Source organism: Vespa velutina, chromosome 2, assembly GCF_912470025.1.
Source record: "Vespa velutina chromosome 2, iVesVel2.1, whole genome shotgun sequence".
NCBI lineage: Eukaryota > Metazoa > Arthropoda > Insecta > Hymenoptera > Vespidae > Vespa > Vespa velutina.
The window spans coordinates 673,998-687,500 of NC_062189.1; the positions used below are offsets into that span (position 1 = coordinate 673,998).

The 13,503-nt window shown below is 39.3% G+C and overlaps 1 long non-coding RNA gene across 2 annotated transcripts in view; it reads left to right on the plus strand.

Annotated features, from left to right (window-relative positions):
• LOC124947314 overlaps nt 1–13,503 on the plus strand; it is a 102,057-nt gene that overhangs the window by 6,976 nt on the left and 81,578 nt on the right. The gene's annotated exons all lie outside the window — the stretch shown is intronic.

The following is a 13,503-nucleotide window of genomic DNA, read 5'->3' on the forward strand; positions in this document are numbered from 1 at the left end:
TTGCTCGTGTTCGTTCTCTCTCTCTCTCTCTCTCTCTCTTTCTCTTTCTCTTTCTCTTTTCTCGCTTGGTTCCTTCGCTCCAGCATCCCTCGGCGAACGAGGAGATTTTCTTCCTCTCAAGGGATGCACCTGGGATCTGGTCGATCGAAGAAATTGTCCCAATAAGACAACCTTCTTCTCCTCCTCCTCCTCCTCCTCTTTCTCCTCCTCCGAACTTCTCTTCCATCAACCTTTAACGCTCACCGATAATAATCGCTATCTATCTCGTTCGTTATCTTTCGCAGAGACAGGATTCTTTCGGTGTTTGTTTGAACTTAGGCCAAACGATCGGACAACCAAGGAACTGGGAAGGTAGGTATACAGCGTACTTGAATACGAATAAAAAAAATGATGAAGGACGACGTTCGGTAAAGATCGCCGACAGAAAAATGTCGAAGAAGAAGAAGTCGGAAGCGAGCATTGTTCCCTCAAAACTCATCTTCGTTTTCTTTTTTTTTGGTTCGTGTTTTTTCTTTTCTTTTCTTTTTTTTTTTTTTATTTTCCTTCCCTTTGGAAAGGTAAAGAAAGCTTTCTCTTCCTCAATTACGACGAAAGGACCGTCTCCGCGCGCGTTCTTTTTTTTTTTTTTTTTTTTCTTTTCCTTTCTTCTTCCTTCCTCTTCCTTCTACCTTTCTATTTTACACTCCTCGAGAGAAAAGGAGGCCACTTTCCCTAGTTGGTTAGCGATCTGCAAGGGTATTGCCCTTGGCTCGAAAAAATGTCGAAAGGTCACTAGCCGTAACATTCTCGGGAGATGAAGTATCCATCGGGATCGGGGAACAATCCCTTCACTCCTGGATTGCTTGTTCCGCTATTTAAAAGTGTCCTTTCTACCCAGAGCAAGTTAAGACCCCTGAACTCGTGGTAAGTGCGACAGGGCTCGATCGACAATAGAACGGCCGTCGTCGTCGCAAAAGTGGTGCTGTTTAATATTAATAAGCCAGGGCGACTCTGCCCCTGGCAGGCACGTAGATGCATATCAGAGCCGGCATTACGAAAAGACGCGGCATCTCTTTCTCTATCCCTTTCTCTCTCTCTCTCTCTCTCTCTCTCTCTCTCTCTATCTCTTCCTTCGGTCCGGCACGCGAGACTCTTTTCTTCCGTTAAAGATTTGAATATCTTTCGAAAGGAGCCTTTACGAAGAACGTCTTTAGTCGAGTCAGCAACGCGTTACTCATCTTTGAACATTGTTTTGTAGTTTGCTTTAATCGATATCCGAACAAACTCCAAATGAATGTAATGTCCACGAAACTCATCCCTATCTATCTCTCCTTTTTTCTCTTCTCCTCACTTGAACGGACATTGAGAGTTTGTTATTTCGACGGTACCCGCATCTATGGAATAGAATCCAGACGAACTGTACGGTAACATTCACTATAAATATTTACGAGAATCGTAGAAACACGTAGGATAGATAGATAGATAGATAGACAGACAGATAGATAGATAGAGGAACGAGCAGAGAGAGAGAGAGAGAGAGAGAAGAAGAAGAAAGGGGGAGAGAGGACTGCCGAAGTCAAAGTTTAATGCCTTTAATATCGGAAAGTACTCAAAATACATACGTGGTATTACATCGATTAATTAAACGGTTAGGTTAAACGAACAAAAAAGATATAATGGTTGGAAAGATTAAATCGAAAAATTTCACTCTTGTCCATTTTCAATCTTCTCCGGATGATTGGAGATCCCTAAGAATCCTTGGTTCTTTTTACTTTTAGCAATTACATATATACAGGAGGAGTACAGGATGGATTTAATGCAAAACGGTGCTTCGCGGCGAACCCACTAGCAAAGGGGCACGAAAGACGTCTTCGTTCATTAGAAGAAAGAAAGAGAAAAAGAGAAAGAGAGAGAGAGAGAGAGAGAGAGGAGAGAGAGAGAGAGAGAGAGAGAGAAAAAAAGAGAGTTATGAGCGTGTGTAAGAGTCGACTGGAGGATACTCTTTCCCTCTCTCTCTCTCTCTCTCTCTCTCTCTCTCTCTCTCTCCTTCTCTCTCGCGGCCGCGTATGTCACATGCGGGCTCCATTTGAAATTATTCCTTTTTACTCTCTCGCCATTTGCGTCCCGCACAAAGCCCATTTTCCATCCTCAAACTCACACTCCCTCTCTGTCGCCTCATCTACTATCACTACCATCAACACTATCACACCACCGGCATCGTGTCGTCACGGAGAGACCGAATAAAAAGAACGAAATCGCGCATGATCCGGTCTCCTTCCGGAAAGAGAATCATTCTCGGCTCTGTTCTCTACCACTGCTACCTATCTATCTATCTACCTACCTACCTACCTACCACATACCATCTACCAACCTACCTACTACATTTTTTTCCTCGTGTATTCTAGACTCTTCCTTTGTTTCCTCCGCCAAAGACTCGTGATAATTAATGCAATGGAGGGGGGGGGGGAGCAGAGAGAGAAAGGGAAAAAGGAAAGATAGGCAGAGAGAGAGAGAGAGAGAAAGAGAGAGAAAGAGAGAGAATGTTTCTTCCTTTCTCTCCCCTTTTCTTGCTTTTAATACGGTCGACCGCAACGATCGAAGAATTATTTCCTTGGTGCCTTGAAAATGATCGAAGCTAACTTCCTTCCTTCCTTCCTTCCTTCCTTCCTTCCTTCCTTCCTTAACCGTCACGACGCGTTGCTCGAGCAGAAAAGATAGATCTCGAGCGGACATTAAGAAGGTTAACAAATAATTTTCCTCTCGTCGCGTTAAGAAAAGGGTGATGCTGAAAGAATGGATAGATAGATAGGCAGATAGATAGATAGATAGATAGATTGATAGATAGAAAGGTAGGTAGGTAGGTAGGTAGGTAGGTAGGTAGGTAGGTAGGTAGGTAGATAGGTAGGTGTCTAACCACCCCTAGGTCACAAGGGCCGCAGGCACAAAGGCTCAGAGGCTTAAAAGGCAATATATCAGAATAATAACTTGTCCATTAAAACGCTTAAGTAGAGTAATAAGTACGCGAGCCTAACTGACAGGCACTTTGAAATTCCATAGGATCAAACTGTCCAACTAGCGGAATTTATCGGAGAAAATAAATAATAAGGATGCACATTTCGCGTCTTTCTTAGTTACTTACTTACTTGCTTCCTTGTTTGCTTGCTTACGTTGTTCTCCACAGAAACGTTCTTCACGAGTATGAGTCCGCACCAATCGCGTTTGCTCAACACTGTCATCGTTCATTTATCCTTGAAATCTTCAAAGTTTCATAAACTTTTCTTCCTTCCTTTTCTTCTCTTCTCTGTCTCTTCTCTTTTCTTGCTTTTCTTAATTCTTTTTTCTTTTTTCTTTTCTTCCTTTTTCTTTTTTTTTTTTTTTTTTTTTTTTTTTTTTTTTTTTATACCTACTCTTCTCACGAGAGATTCAATTTTCCGATAGAACTTTTAATCCCGGGAAAATGCGTATACGTGCTCGCTCGATCCTCGGCTTATCGCGAATCTTAATGTGTCGGATGACATGCCAGGAGCGCGTCCCTGTAAACGCGATTATTTAATCTCCAGTCGAATATAAGTTTATCTATGAGAGTAAATGCCTAAACGATATTGGGCATTGTAATTTAACGTTAATCAAAAAGTATAGCCGGTATATCGTTAAAGTTCCTCTCACACTCAGCTATTGCGAAAAAGAAAAATAGAGAAAAGAAATAAGAAAAAATAATAACTCGTAGGGACGATAAATAAATAAATTTTTACGTACGTTTGAATGAGTAAGATAGTATTAGAACGAGAACAATAAAATATAAGGAAGTGTGCATTGGAATCGGTACTATCGCAAAAATCTATCTATTTGTTTATTCACTTCGTTGTAAAAAAAGAAAAAAGAAAAAAAAAAGAAAGAAAGAAGAAAAAAAAAGGAGAAAAAAGGGAAGGAAAAAGAAAAGAAAGAAAGAGAAGGAAGAAGAAGAAGAAGAAGAAGGAATCGAAAATGGATCGCTCGAAGGGGGAAAAAGGAACGAAAAAAGCATTTACCCGTTTATATTCGTAGACTATGGCTCTTACTACCCGAGGCGGCCATCTTCGAGCCGTCGAGGCGCGACATGAAAGTTGCAGAGAAGCTTTCGAGGTACGCCCATACGTGTTTCCACCAAAAGAAGATTATAGACGTGTCTACGTGTGTGCCTTTTTTCCCTTCTCTCTCTCTCTCTCTCTCTCTCTCTCTCTCTCTCTCTTTTTTTTCTTTTTTTCTTTTTACGTGTTACCTTGAACGTGCTTAGTAGTAGGTACATAAGTACATGCATGCGCGTGCGCATTTATCCAGGTAGAATACATACGTATGTGAGTGAATGTCGGTGGGTGGGGGGATGGATACGAGTAGATACGATCCTTGACACAGAGGGGTACCAGAAAAGCGCGAAGTTAGAAGAAGCAAGGACGAGGATGGTAGTAACCCAAGGCAACTTTTTCCATCCACCTCTTCTACCGGCCCTTTTAAGGGGGTGTTGGAGTATAAAGGAAAAAATAGAGAGAGAGAGAGAGAGAGAGAAAGAAAAGAAGGAGTATATTTCCTTCGACGAAATACGGATGTACGTGCCTCCATAGCTCGATCTCCTACGTGGAATAAACAGAGAGACATTTTCTCCTTGCGCACGAACTTCTTGATCTTGTCTGATGTTTTTTGTGAACGTAAAGATATAGAACGTAAGTAAGTAAAGAGGAAAAAGAGGAGAAAGAGTCAGAGAAAGAGAGAGAGAGAGAGAGAGAGAGAGAGATTTCACTTTCTTCGATTATACACGAAATTCTCGTAATATCTTAATTATTATCAAAATGAATCAGTTCTTCTTCTCGTTGACACACGAACACATACACACATACACACACATATATATGTATATATATATATTCATATAAAATGATAGATCGTTAAAGAAGAAGATAGAATATAATGGAAGATACGATACTTCGAACAAGCGACAAGACGAAAAACTATAATATAAGGGAAGAAGTAGAGTCCATATTTCGGAATCGTTTGTAAAAAAAGAGAGAGAGAGAGAGAGAGAGAGAGAGAGAGGGGGGGGGGAGATAGACGTGAAAAGGCTTCTTATGCTCAGGTAAAGAAGAATGTTGGAAAAGCACGAAGAAAAATGTAAAGGAGAGAGAGAAAGAGGGTTGTGGAAGGTGGCTCGGTAAGGAGTAAAAAAGAAACGAAGAAGAAGAAAAAGGAGTAAAGGAGAAAAAGGCAGCGACTTGTTAGCGTTTCTCTCCCTCTCTCTCTCTCTCTCTCTCTCTTTCTCTCTTTCTCTCTCTCTTTCTCTCTCGAGAAAAAAAAGGAGAAAAAAAAATAAAGGAAGGAGAATCTTCGCGAAGGAAGAAAATTCAGCGTCTAGGCAAGGCCGCGCCGGTCCGCGCGCCGGTAGGAATCTCTCGTTGCGTTTCACCTGCGAGTTTTCTACCTGTCCTCCTAGGGCGTCGCTCTTCGAAGCTCCACCTACGACCCTCCTAGCAACGGGCGTGCGTCCAACGACGTCACGGCCTTTCCCAGATTCTCATTGGTCCCGTCGTATCGCCAGCGCGCGCTACGACCATCCGACCGGCTTAGTATTTTATTACATATTTTACTTACCTACCCTACTGCAGGAATACGTACGCTTTTTTCCACTCCCTTTTCCTCCCTCTCTATCTTTTTCTCTTTCTTTTTCTACCCCTATCGAAGCAATACATAGCCTTGCTCGCTAGCTCGCTCGCTCGCTCGTTCGCTCGCTCGCTTGTTCGCATCGACCTTGCTTTTTTCTTTCTACTTTGCGGCGAAAACCGCACGTGGTACGATGGAAGGCCGTCTCGTATTTCCGACACACGAGAATGCATCCCCTTTCTCTTTCTCTCTCTTCCCCTGTCCCTCTCTCTCTCTCTCTCTCTCTCTCTCTCTCTCTCTCTTTTCCGCATCTTTCTTTCATTCCATCTTCTCCTACCCCTTCTTCTATCTAACTTCTACATTCGGGAGAACGGTCATTTCGTTCGCCATCTTCTATTTCTTCTTTCTCCTCCTCCTCCTCCTCCTCCTCCTCCTCCTCCTCTACCTCCTCTTCTTCTTCTTCTTCTTCTTCTTCTTCTTCTTCTGCCTTCTTCTAATATCTGCGCGTCCTTGCAAGGACCTTGCTTGAACTCCTTGGAACCGCCCTCTTCTCTTCGGTACATATATATATATATTCCGTGTTTATCTATACTAAACTTTTCTGTCTCTGTCTCTCTCTCTCTCTCTCTCTCTCTCTCTCTCTCTCTCTCTCTCTCTCTCTCTCTCTCTCTACCTATCTATCGTATAGTAACATTTTCCGACAGTCTTTTTTACGATCGCCGTTCGTTTTGTGCAGTCGGAAAATATCGGCAAACTTAATTGTCCGATATACATCGTAAAAATATAGGTAACCTTAGTAGGCAGATGTTAAATATATATATATATATATTTTTTTTTTTTCTTATGAAAATAATATATAAAGAAATTATGATCTCCAATTGGCAAGAAAAGAAAATACGTTCTTCGCCGCAATTAAATCGGTTCGAAATTAATTTCTTTCCTCCATATAAAAAAAAACTCATCGTTTCACATAAATATATATATATATATTTTTTTTTTTATGTATACGTATACATAAAAAAAAAAAAAGAAAGAAGTGCACTTACCTTACGTGTTATTTATTTGTTAGACGCGATCATCCATGGAATCTTTCGAAGAGGAATGACTTTCTCGGTCACGTAGAAAACGTTCTCGTTCGTCTAGACGTGTACCCTCTCCCAAAGAAGACCTTAGGAAACCGATTGCTTACCATCCTGCGGTGGTTACAGCGCGACACGTAACGCGCCATCTAAAGACATCTAAGCCGCGGGGGTTAGCCCGACACCTGGTGCACGAGCTCCCACGAGACGTTGCTTGCTATTCGTCCTGCGCCTGCTCCACCTCTTTCCTTCCTTTCTTCCTTCCTTTCTCCTTTTGTTCTTTCCCATGATCAGCGAAGGAACTTTCGAAATTTCTTAAATCGAACACGAAGGACAATTTATTTATTTATTTATTTATTTATTTTACTCATTTATGTTTTTCTTTTCATTCGTTCAATGTCAAGCTTTGACATTGTAATAATGTTTCCTTGCTTTTTTTCCTCTTTTCTTTTTCTTGATAATTACTATATCGTACAGTATAATAGTATTTTCAACGTCTAATTAAAGGAGAGTATATATATATATATATATATATATATATATATATATATATAATATGAACAAGTATATTTTCTATCGATATCGTATATTTTCACGTGATACCTTTAACCCGTAGACATGTAGAAGAAAAATTGGACTCACATTTTACCACCAAAGTCGCAAGCATGTTACTATCACGAGGCTAGACAACACCGGGACTTTTCCACGTCCGCACACGTGGATCTATTCTCCTCGAATGATCCGCTTGAAATCCAATAAGACAGTCGATGCAACCTGACTCCGTCGTAAAAGAAGACAAACAAATTTCGAGCGAGCGAGCGAGCAATACGGGACCCTCCCTCCGCGCCCACGATCTCGATGATCTAACAGGAAGGAGGAGAAATGAGTGTGTGGAAGGTGAATAGGTGGATGGATGGATGGATGAATGGGGAGAGGGAAGGGAAGGATAGATAGAAACAACCCCGAAGCAATAAAGCGTTGCCAGCGCGCAAGGGTGGTAAATTAATAAAAATCGAGAGAACCTTTTTTCCATCCTTTCCTTCTCTATCTCAGAATCGGATCATTGACGATGCGCCTCGAAACGTCGATCGAACGTGTACGATATTGTCGATTCTGAAATTAATCTGAAAATCATGAACCCTTAACGAACATAGGGGAGACCGTATCATCGGGGACTCGTTTCCTTCGACGTACTGCGTCCGATCCACGTCTAATCAGGCAACTTGGATTGCCTTTAATATTACAGACACAATCAAGCTACTCGAGATATGTGTCTCCTCTCTCTCCTCTCTCTCTCATCGTCGCGTCTTGTAACTTAGGTAATGTATATTAATGAAGCACGCTATCTCTTAGTCGTCCAAAGTCCAAGTTAAAGCCTAAGTCGAAGACTAAGTCTAAAAGTCTCGAAACGTTCGAACGGACCCAGCGCAACGTCTGGATCTCGATAAATTTATGATAAAAAGTTAAGAGCTAAATATATGGAAGAAACCTGGCTATTATGATCCCATTAACTATGAGAAAACATACGATAATCGTCATTTTGGTAACATCGTTCGAGATGAGATAGAGAGAGAGAGAGCAAATGCATGCAAGGAGACACGATGCACTTTCCATAAAATCCTGTGTTATACGAGTTCACTTAGAGCAAGGCTTACCTAACGAGCCCCTTTTCCCGACATTACCTTATGGCACCTCTTAATCGTTCCAACACCAAACTCTGTAAAACTTTACGAACACATACCTTAAAGCTTGCTTTCATTAATATATCCTTCTCCTCTTTCCCTCTCTCTCTCTCTCTCTCTCTCTCTCTTATACTCAAGTAATATCAATTACATACGGTTATTATTACAGGAGCAATAATTTTTTTCTCAAATTAATATCCTTCCTTTTGTTTTCGATTTTCGTTTCTTTTCTTTTTTTTTTTTTTTTTCTTTTCTAATAATCTTGACATTCTATCAGAGACACACCGAAGGAAAAAAGATCGGAACATTTTATTAGCGAGCGAGTAGATATAATAGCGCTTAATTTAACAGCTCGGACATTTAATGATCGATTTAGTAGTTTCGCGCGCTAACGTTCCCTCGTGTGGCTATACATTCGTTCGCGTACCCCTCTAACACCTCGACACGTACTTATCTACGCACAAATATATACGCATATATATATATATATATATATATATATATATAACATACGCATATAGATAGATACGTACTTAGGTATAAACGATGCGGCGAACATAGAGACTCTAACGGCGAATTAAACGAACGTTCTGCGCTTAATCCCGAGATTAATAGCCAGCCAGCTCGATCTGTTAACTCCATTGGAGCCGAGCCGGTAATATCGGCACATTGACGAGGGACGTGTTCGCTTTACCGTCGGATATTCTACTCGCTCGTGCGTACGCCAAACGTCGATCTTCGTCTTTACATTTCACCACAAATTCAACCGGCCAACCTATCTATCTATCATCTTTCTTCTTTTTCTTTTTTTCTTTCTTTTTCTTCTCTTTTTTTTTTTTTTTTTTTTTTTCTAATACGAATCCAACGAATTAACATACACGGGTATTATTGAAAATGAATTGACCATTCTAATAAAATTTGATTTCTTCAACCATCGGATACGGATTGTTCGATTGGTCAAGTGGAAATAAAGTAAGAGACGTTTCGAACAAGTCGCTCGAATTAATCCAGAGTGGACTTTAAGAGAGAAAGAAGAAATAGAAAAAGAAGAAAAAGAAGAAGGGAAAGGGATATTGTATTTGTAGGGGCGCGCGCGCGCGCGCCCTTCCGAAAGTCCTATCGCCCGTTGTGTATGTCCCACTATATGTTTGTGCGTGTTCGTGTATATGTATTCGTGAACACGCTAACGTCCCTAGAGAACTATTCGCGGCTCCTTCGGGTATCAATTGGTGTGCTCGTCCAGGTCGACAGCTGCGATAGTGAGACGCATTGTCCGGTGCTCGCCGTTGCTCGACTCCTTAATATTGAATAAGGATCGAGGTCGGTCCGAGTGTCGGTTGGATGCCGACGAAATATCGACGGTTGCCTACGTAATTCTCTCGAGCGAGCTAGGAAAACCAACCACCACTTGACTTTCGACTTTTTAAGCTCGTCAGCACGTTCAAGAAACTCGTTTTTTAGTCGTCAGGAAACTCTTAATGTTTTAAGGATTTAGTTTCCATTTTTTCATTTTTATTTTCTTTTTAACGAATTAATTAAAATTAATTGGAATTTAGAAAAAAAAATTATACATATATATATATATATATATATATATATGTATGTATTTATCTAAATCAGATAAAAAAAAATATTATTTTAATGTATAGGTAAGAAATTTTCCGAATCAAAAAGCATAGAAATCGGTTCGAGAAAAACGATTTTAGCGACTTGTAATAAATCATAATCAATCCCATTTCTGGTAACGCTCGCATCTGACAGCTCGTCGTCCCTTTCTTCTTTCCACTCTATCTCCTTTTCGTTATATAGTTCTCCGTAACAGCATAGCAAAAATCCGTGCTCCGTCGAGTGGATGATATCGATCCATCTTAAATTAGATTTTTTTTTCGAACGATTTATAGTAATTGACAAAAATAAATGTGTATACATACACATCTACTCTATTTCTCCTCTATAGCCATTCTCAATATTTCTTTAAGAATAAAAAGTATTTTCAAATTTTTAACTGTCCCATATATATATATATATATATATATATATATATATATATAAAGAAGAAAAAATACAAAAATAGATATATTATATCTTCGTAATACTTCGAACGAAAGATTCGAAATACTTCGTTCTCCACATTTCTTAAATCGTTTCGAACTACACGAAAATCTCTTAGATCATTAGATTTGCATTAATCCATGAAATTGTACGGATCAAAGATTAAGGGTATGAGATGAACGCTTCCTCTCTATCTGTTTCTTTTTTTTTTCTGACGAGATCGAGTAACGTTTCTTCTTCGCACCCTCGGCTTCGTTTCTTACGAGGCGAAAGAGGAAAACGTATGTCATCCTCTTCTAATCTCATCCCTCGTCGTTTCTAAAAGACGATGACGAATTACGGCGAGCTACCGCGAACATGTATACGCGTTTATATAAACGCTCGTGAGAAGGCATTTGCAATTTTAATCGTCGGAATGGAATCTAACGTCGTCATTGTCGTTGTCGTTGTCGTCGTTCTACTTTTCTTTCTCGTACTGTGACAAAGCTTCGCTAATGACTGCAATTTACTGGATCAGTATTTTTAAACGCTCAATAGTCGCTAACTAGATATTTTAAATAACTGATCAGTATGCATATATAAAATATCAGTAATACCGTAAATATATTTGAGACAAAGCTGACATTTAATTATATATACTAAGATTAAGATATTCATGCATTACTGGTATCATTTATTCTATGATATAATTAAATTTAATCGATAAATCAATCTTATTTAACATACGAATGTGTTTGTTCATTATTTGAACGATGTTTAATATTTCATGTGGAATTCGTTTAAATGAATTCTTTTTTATTTTCCTGTCTTTTTTTTTTCTTTTTTTTAAAGATAAATCAATACACACACACGCACATACATGTAATGGTATTATGAAATCTAAAAATATCATCTTCAATGATTTGTGAGAAAGAAATGTGTGAAAGTTTAAAGAAAATCGAAAGATCGATTGGGTCATCGGTATCTCATAAAATTCGCTATGGTATTACGAAAAATGGGTAAGATTAACGCTATACGTTGGCCGATCTAGCACATTAGTTTTGGTAAAGCTCGGGTCTACCTCGATCATGCTATATAGATACCTACCTATGTGCGCCCGCGATCGAGAAAAACCGTGCCACGTTCGCCACAATTTTATCTCGGACGTTTTAAGATTAACGAGTATTACCTAAGACGGATCGGAGATCCATTTTCGAATTCGCGAAATGAACTAACTATCTCTGTTCGATTCGATTCATACTCCCTTTCGATCTTCTTTCATTATTTGATTTATTAATTAACCCGTTCTATACGAACAAAAGAATCTAACAGTAGATTTGTTTGTTAGATTATTGAAAAGATCGATACAATAATATATGTATAATAAAAGAATATAAGAAAAAAAAAAAAAAGAGAGGGAGAGAAATAATTATGAGGCAGCTTTTTCCAGCATTTTTTCTACAACGGAACACTTGAGAAATTCTAAATTTTTACAATATGATATTGATATATCAATAATCAGTAAATTAAGCGGCTGAACGTAAGATATGAGAAAACAGAACGAATCAATTATCCTCAAATTTGAATTATTGAAAGCAAAACATTAATTATCATTATATTTCATGGAACGCTTATTAAGTTTTCAATGGTTTTCCGTGGAATATAACTTGGAAAAATATTGCTTTGAAACGGTTTTTCTCTTGTTACACGACGCGCGTTGATTAAGATTTCTATTTAAAAAAAAAAGAAAAAAAAAAAAAAAAAAAAAATCTCATGGAAAATTATTCGTCAGTTTGTTGGAAAATATCGATATAGTACATATAAGATAAAAAGTAAAAAATGTAAGAAAAGAGAGAAACAGGGAGAGAAAGAGAGAGATGAACCTTTAGGATATGCTCTCGTCGATCTCAAGAGGTTTCCGAAGGTATCTTCGCGTATTTCGTAGCTTTCTCGTAGACACTCTTAAATTTGGATCCCATTGTCGTGTAGGACCAAAGGAAGACGGAAGTCGCTCACTTGGCAGAAGTAGCGATATCATGTATTATGGCGAATCGACGAAGGCAATGGATATAGATAGAAAGAGAAGAAGGAGGAGGTGAAGGAGCAAGAGGAAAGGAAAGAGGAGGAGAAGGAAGAGTGAAACTCCTGTATACAGGGAGAGAGAGAGAGAGAGAGAGAGAGAGAGAGAGAGAGAGGGAGAGGGAGGGAGTCCTGACTTGGGTGAAACCAGAATCGGCCATTGTTCGTTACGAGTGGCTATCTCGCTGGACATTTCCGTACCCGAGTAAGTACGTACAAGCTGCCACGGCCTGGCAGATATTTCGACGTCGTGCTCGAAATTCCCGCGGAATATCCTTGCCAGCCTCCAAAGCTTTTCGATGCAAATTCCACCGACGAATTTGTCGTTCATCAAAAAGCCATTGTTGGGGGGGAGGGGAAGGGGGTAGTGGGGGGGTAACGTTCGCCGATTGTTCTTCCTTCTCGTTTCCTCCTATAAAAACAAAACGAAAGAAGAAACGGTTGTCCTCCAAATTTTCCCGAAACGTTTTCCACCTCGTTTTCCTTCTCCTCCCTCCACTCCACCCACTCCCTCCCCTTTCAAAGAAAAAAAGAAAAAAAAAAAGAAAAAAAAAAGGACAAGACAAAAGCAAAAAAAAAATATACAAAACGAAATAAAACCGAAAAAAAAGAAAAAGTAAGAGAAAAAAGTTCATCGACGAATTATGATAAAAAAAAAAAAAAAAAGAAAGATATAAAAAAAAGGAAAAGAAGAAAAGTCTTTCGTTTATTTCGATCAATATATAAATCGAGAGATAAATTGTAAACGGTCCAGTGTTCGATCAATTCCGACGATTATTATTATTATTATTATTATTATTATTATTATTATTATTAAAAGAGAATGATCGAAGGAAAATAAGAAGAACCGATCAAATCGGCAAATAAGAGTCAACACCTGGATAAAGATCAAAGGGATCGTAGGGCTTGTGAACGCGCATGTAATTGGTCGGATTGTCGGGGCGAATCTTTGGTAATTAAGGAGGTCGATGTCTGTCCAGGATGGACGTCGGACGAGCACGGACGGGGCGTGGTTGCAGTAAACG